The 7,189-nt window shown below is 47.4% G+C and overlaps 2 pseudogenes across 1 annotated transcript; one reads left to right on the top strand and one right to left on the bottom strand.

The window, feature by feature from the left end:
- Positions 1-528: 528 nt before the first annotated feature.
- Positions 529-1,373, bottom strand: LOC101566065 (annotated as a pseudogene).
- A 3,323-nt stretch (positions 1,374-4,696) lies between these two features.
- LOC101565663 lies at positions 4,697-5,246 on the top strand (annotated as a pseudogene). Its single transcript, XR_192315.2, has one exon. The product of XR_192315.2 is annotated as an RNMT-activating mini protein-like (transcript).
- The last annotated feature ends 1,943 nt before the right edge of the window (positions 5,247-7,189 follow it).

Raw genomic sequence — 7,189 nt, 5'->3', positions numbered from 1 at the left:
AAAAAAAAAAAAAAACTACTGAAAGTGACTGACAATTCAAGTGTTCTGAAGGATAAAGATGAAGAGGTATAGAAGGGTGGATGAAGTGGGTGAGGCTCTACCAGCCTCCTGGAGCCTCCTAGGAGCCTGGGCGTGTCATTTCTTCAGACCTCTGAGTGTATTTTCTTTTTTCTTTTTTTTTTTTGTTTTGTTTGTTTGTTTGTTTTGCGGTACCAGGGATTGAACTCAGAACCCTGTGCTTGCCAGGCAAGTGCTTATTCTACTGAGCTATCTTCCTGGCTCTTTGTTTTGTTTTTGAGACAGGGTCTTGCTGTTGTTTACCTAGCCTTGAACTCATTTATATAGCCCAGGTTGGCCTCAAACTCACGATGATCCTCCTGCCTCAGCCTCCCAAGCGCTAGGACTGCAGGTCTGTGCTACCATGCCCTGCAAGAGTGTGTATTTTTAAGGCTTCTTGTATATACATCCATAGTGTTCTCTGGAGATACTGTAACAATTGGTATTTCTTTTTTCTTTTTTTTTTTTTTTAGCTGAAAAAATTCTTTATTATAAGGAAAATATACAGCAAAATGGGGTAGGAAAGCAGTAGGGGTGAAAAATATGGAAATATAATCATCAAACAAACTGCCCAAATATTATGTCTTCCTGTTCAGAGGAGAATGATGTGGCTCTTAACCTCATTTGTCTTTCCTGGCTCAGTCTTGCCTTTAGCAGGGCTGGACCCAATGGTTTCATTTTCCAATCTCTTCTTTTCCCGAGTTTGGGAAAGGTTGTACTTCTCAGGCTTTCAAGAAACAAAAGATGGTTTGGAGAGGGGAAAAGATGTTTTGGTCCTTTGTTCCACTGCCTTCTCCATGCCTGTGGGGTTGTCCTCAGCCCTATCCCTCAGTATCTGTTGATGCCAAAGAGACGAACCCCATGGAATTGGGGCAACTTAGGCAGCAGTACACTAAACAGTGAGATAGTGTTGATGAGGAAGTGGGCAACATCATACTTGGTGTAGAAGCTGGCCAGAAGGTAGAGTATAATAGGAGAGATGCTAAGGAACTTTCGGGAAGAAGTAAACTGGAGGCCGTAGTCCATCTGCTCCCAATGTGTCAACAGGCGAGCCTTTCCTTGATCAGGAGTTGCAAAGGGTGTCCCTTTCACTGTATGTAGGAAGACATACATTGCCAAGTTGTGGATGACATTAGTCAGGGTCCAAACAACAGGAATACTGAGAAAGGGGATGCTGAGTAGAACCACATGCAGCAGCCCTCCTAAGATGATGTAGGCCAGCCAGATGCCCCGACTATTCATGACTCGCGTGTTGGGATTTACTTCACTGTGTGCCACCCCCACATTCATCCTGCCCGCCTCACGAGCCGGTGCAGCTAGGGACTCTGGTATTTCTTTTTGTTTGTTTTGGATTTTTTTTTTTTTTTTTTTTTTGAGATAGGGTATCACTGTACAGCTTGGGCTGGCCTTGTGTTCACTTTTGTAGCCCCCAGGCTGGTCTCCAACTCACAGAGATCCTTGTCTCAGCTTCCCAGGTACTGGATTACAGGCATGGGCCACCACACCTGTTCCAGGTTGCATGGTGAGCATCTGGGGCCAAGACCACACGCCATGTGGTGCCGGGGAGCAAACTCAGGTTCTTGTGCTTGCCAGATAGGTGCTTATGCCTCTGAGCTATCTCCTTGGCCCCTGGTTTTTGGCTTTTTGAGACAGGGTCTGTCTATGTAGTTTAGGCTGGCCTTGAATTCACTATGGAGCTCAAGTTGGCTTCAAACTCTGCTTCCTGCGCACTGGGATTATAAGCACGCACTATTTCTTTTTCTTTTTTGGGGGTTCGGGGTGTACCGGGGGTCGAACTCAGGACCTTGCGCTTGTCAGGTAGGTGCTTACGCCACTGAGCTATCTCCTGGCCCTTCACAAGCTATTTCTATATGAAGACTAATCCTTCCTTGCCTGGGAAGCTGTTCCTTGCCATAGGAGACTGCTACTTTGGGGACAAAGGGTGGGAAGGAAGAACTTAGGAAGATGCTGGGCTGCCAGGCACTGGCTGGTGCATCTCACTAGCCCCTCTTCTCACCAGCACCGAGGTGAGGCTTGGCTATTAGGATATCCCTTTAATGCACATCTCAGCAGCAGCTATGGGTACCAGAGGAACTGGTCCAGATGCTGACCTGGAGAACCCTGATGGATGTGCAGAGCCTGGTCTGTCTGGTCCACCCCCCCTTAATATGGAGTTTATTGGGCACTGGGTGGTGGAGCTCCAACCCAGGGACTCACATGTGCCAGGTGAGCGCTCTACCCCTGAGGTACCTTTGCAGCTCAAGAGGGCCTTTTGTTTCGTTTTGTTGAGACAGGCTCTTTCTTACTATGTAGTTCAGGCTGACCTTGAACTCACTAGGTAGTCCAAATTTGTCTCAAATTTGCAGGAGTCTTCTTGCCTCAGCCTCCTGAGTGCTGGGATGGCAGTGTGCACCACCATGAGCAGATGCAGTCACCATTTTCCAGACCCTGGATAATCACAGGGACAATGGGATGAGAGGCCTTGGATAAGGGAGAAGACGACCTCCATAGAGGTGGGAACACTGAGTCCTGGAGAGATCAAGGGATATAGCTCCTGAGACGCAGGAGAAGGCCTGAGTGAGTTGCCAACAAGCCCACTACTCCAAGGAAGCTCTATAGAGCAAAATTGTGAGGCAGATAGAATGCTGTACAAAAACTATGATCAGTCATTAAGACCATAAGCGTAACTGCAGGCCAGGGATGATGGCACACACCTGGTATCCCAACACTCGGGAGGTTGAGGCAGGACAGTTGCTTCAAGTTCAAGTCTAGCCTGGGCCACAACATGCGTTGAACCGTACAGTGAAATCCTGTTCTAAAAAGACCAAAAAAGGAAAAAGTATAGCTATATGGGTAATGTTGATCCAAAAGAGAAATGGGTCGTGTAGCAAGTACATATGGAAAGAATAAGGACCTTTTCTGGAAGAGATGGATCAGGAGGTCCTGGTCACCCACCTGGGTGACTGATGTCTGTCCAGACTTTATTGGGTCACATGACACCATTTAAGTGCTATCCCTTACCATGGGGGGAGGCACGTAGGCCTGGTCATCCCTTTTCATCCCAAGGCCTGGCCTTCAATGGAGACACCATCCATCACAGCTGTGATGTGTTCTGCTCCTCTGTACTGACTCCCTCCAGGACCCAGTCCTGTCTGACTGCCTAGAATACATCTACCTGGGTTTTAGGGTTTTTTTTTTTTTTTTTTTTTTTTGTATTTTTAGGGAAGGGTCTACAGGGTGTTCAGGGTCTCATTACTAGATCAGACTTGTAGTGATCCGCCTGTTTCCAGCCTTGTCTACCTGTCTTAGTCGCCTATAATATCTGAAGTGTGGCCTTGTCAAAGAGGAGGTAGTGGCCAAGCTTCAGGCTTTGGTCAGCCCTTTTAGGTAATGTTATCATGCCAGCGAGACTGATGAGGAAACAGGCTGCGTTGGTACCACACTCAGGGTCACAGAGCTGTGGCAAATGTGAAAGAGATACTGTTGCAAGTCATGAGGTCAAGAATTCTCCCTATGTCAAATCATTTGTTCTATGACTTTTTAAAAAAATTTTTTTTTTGTACTGAAGATCCAACCTAGGGCCTTTGCACTGACCAGTGTCCCTAGCTATTTATTTAGTTTAGCTTTTTTGTTTTTTTGAGACAGGGACTCATTATATAGGTCAGATTGGGCTTGAATTCACTATGGAGGCTAGGCTGGCCTCAACCTCACAGTGATCCTCTTGCCTCAATCTCCGGAGTGCTGGATTACAGGCATGTGTCACCATGCCCAGTTTTTTTTTTTTTTTTTTTTGTTTTGTTTTGTTTTTTGTTTTTTGAGACATCTAAATGACTAAGTTGCCTGGGGTGGGCTTGAATTCATGATCTTTCTGCCCTAGCCTCCCAGAGTGTTGGGATTATAGGTGTGCTTTACCACGTCTGCTTTGGCCTCTGACATTTTTTTTTTCTTGGTGGTATTTTTGCTTTGTTTTTTGACCTAGGGATGGAACTCAAGGTTTTGTACAGCAAGGCTTTGTACAGCCTAAACTTGCCTCTGCCACTGAGCTATGCCTCCAGCTCAAATTACTGAATCTTGGAAGATGTCTTCCAAAGTCTGAATCAGAAGAAATTTAAAACCCTCACCTGTGCCAGGCTAGAGGCTGAGGCAGGAGGATTGCTGTGACTTTTTTTTTTTTTTTTGTATGGGGGATTGAACTCAGGACCTTACACTTGCCAAGCACTTATGGCCCTGAACTATCTCCTGGCCCAACTGTGGTGATTTTGAGGCTACCAAGTGAGCTCAAGGCCAGCCTGAACTGCAGTGAGACGCTGTCTCAAAACAAAAGTCTCACCCAAGGGAAAGTGGAGAAAGGGGACATAAAAAGAATCAAGATGTGGTTTGTACCTGTAGCAACTTCCTATGATAAATTAATCATATGCTGATAACATGGAAATAAAAATAAAAACTTAAATAATAATAAATAAATGCCTTGGTCCGACGTCGCTGCGCTGGCAGCCAGAGCCGGACGCACAGAGTCACTGGCTAGTTTCAGGATGACTGACACTTCTTTTTTTATTTTTTGGGAGAACCGGGGATTGAACTCAGGCCCTTGCGCTTGCCAGGGAAGCGCTTATTCCACTGAGCCATCTCCCCCGCCCCTATGACTGACACATCTGAAGCTATTCCAAACTTTGAAGAGATGTTTGCAAACAGATTCACAGAAGATGATAAAGAATACCAGGAATATTTGAAACGCCCCCCGAATCCCCTCCAGTTATTGAAGAATGGAATAGCAGAGCTGGTGGGAACCAAAGAAACAGAGGCAATCAGTTGCAAGATAACAGACAGTTTAGAGGTAGGGACAGCAGACGGGGGTGGCCAAGTGACAATCGATCAAACCAGTGGCATGGACGATCCTGGGGTAACAATTACCCACAGCACAGACAAGAGCCTTACTATCCGCAGCAATATGGACAATATGGTTATAACCAGCGGCCTCCATACGGTTACTACTGATAGAAATGGTGGTGACATCTTTTAGTAAAATCATTTGCTTTGTTAATACGACAAAAATTCGTGTGTGTTCTGTTGTCACAGTTTTCCATCACATTTTAGAGAATGGATCATTAATGTTTTTGAACTTGAGACTTTAAAAAATAGATCTTACAGAAAGATGTAATGGTTGCTGAGAATAAATACTCCCTTGAAAACATAAAATAAATAAATAAATAAATAAATGCCTTACCTAAGGTCACAGAGGTCAGGGGGGCAGGACCTGTTGTTTCCAAAGCCACAATATCTTCATGTCTTATACTGTGTGACCATGGACAGGTCACTTTACCTCTGTGTGCCTCAACTTCCCCTCTATGATATGGGGGTGATGAGGCTCTGGGGCTGCCTGCAGGGGGGTGGGAGGGATGGACTCAGGGGTTTAAATGAAACAGTGTGGCCTGCATCTCTGAGTTTCCTGAGTGGCCCGGGGTTGTTTCTGCAGTACTCTGTCAGGAGCCCTCCTGCAGGGTCACAGTTGGCTGCTCCCTGGTACAGCAGAACCAGATCCCGTGGGAGTCCTGAGCTGGCGCAGGTGCGCAGGCTGCTCAGGTGCTGGGAAAGTTCACAGGAGGAAGAGGGAACAAAGGCTGCAGGTGCAGGCGCTGAACCTCCGGCTGGCTGCAGACCAACTTCCTGCTCCTAGGGCTGTTCCAGGCACTGGCGTGGACTCACAGAGCTGACCCCAGTTCCTCAGCCCAGGGAGGGCCAGGACCCCCTGGGCTGGAGCCAGAAGTCCTGGGCTTCTGGGGGTTCCTGCAAGGCCTCTTCCTGTTCCTCTGAGGGCACCAGCCTTGGCAATAGCGGCTGCACTGGAGACCTAGGTTCAGTGGCAGCCCAGGAAACAGTGGCTAGGGGCTCCAAGCTGGCTGGCTTGCTCTCTGCACCTCAGTTTCCCTGCTGTGAGGCTCCTGGTGAATGCCAGTGAAATTCCCCAGGGTCCCAGAATGGCTTCCAGCAGTGCTCTGAGACCTCATCTATCCATCCATGCATGCATCCATCCAGGCATCCATCATTCCAGCAGCCAGCCTCTCTTCCCAACCTGCCTGCTCCCACCCCTTTTCCACTGGGCTCACTGTCACCAGCTTCTTCCTGGAACTTCTGCACTGACTGTCCCTGTGTAGAGGACACACAGTGCCCCAGGCCTTACGTAGCTGTCCTTGTCCCTCAGAACCGGTTCTCACAAGTCACAAGTCACCTCCAGAGAGTAACCTTCTCTGTCCCTCAAGGCAGCCCGAGCGTCATCCGTCTGTGAGGAGATCCCTGTTTCATCATGTTTAGAATGCAGCTCTCTCGTGTTCTGTTCTTTGATTCCTTTTCATTTTGTTGTTTTTTGTAGGACTGGGTACCGAAACCAGATCTTTTGCTCAGAGCTACATCCCCTGTACTTTCATTCCTTTAAATTTTGAAACAGAATCTGGGGGCTGGGGATCTAGCTCAGTAGTAGAATGCTTGCCTAGCAAGCTGGAAGCCCTGGGTTTGGTCCTCAGCACCACAACCAAAAAATAAACCTCAACTAAAAAACAAACAAAAAAGACAAAAAAAACTAAAAAAGAATCTCGCTAGGTTGTTAAGTTGCCCAAGTCAGGCTGAAACTTCCATTCTCCTGCCTCAGCCTCCCTAAGTTCTAGGGTGACAGATGTGGGCAACTACACCCAGACCCACACCTGTCTTTTCCGACCTCTGTCACATGAAGCAGGGTTAGGGCCCAGCTCCGCCCACCTGGGAGGCTGCTTTGGTCAGCTGTCCTCACCCTAGCCCTGGGCAGCAGCCCGAAGCCTGCCATGCAGGGTGTGAACTTGGTATATTTTCAACCACTTTCACGTGTGCTGCCTCGTTTGCACCTCTAGGTAACTCGGTTGGACAGGTTGGGCAGGATCCTAAGCCTCAATTCACAGAGGAGAAAACAGGTTGCAGAGGATTAAGGCACTTGCCCACGGTCATATGGCTCATGAAATTGGAACCAGTAGAACTTGGTTTGATTTTGTGTTTGTGTTTTGATTTTTTTTTTAAATTTAGTGCAAGGTCCATAGGGCCTCACTACACAGATTGGATCTATAGTGATTCTCCTGTTTTCAGCTTCCCAAGCACTGGGATTACAGGC

The sequence above is a fragment of the Octodon degus genome, unplaced genomic scaffold (assembly GCF_000260255.1).
Source record: "Octodon degus isolate 3935 unplaced genomic scaffold, OctDeg1.0 scaffold00002, whole genome shotgun sequence".
Taxonomy (NCBI): domain Eukaryota; kingdom Metazoa; phylum Chordata; class Mammalia; order Rodentia; family Octodontidae; genus Octodon; species Octodon degus.
The sequence above is the reverse complement of the archived record's forward strand: the minus strand, read 5'-3'. Positions and strand labels throughout refer to the sequence as shown.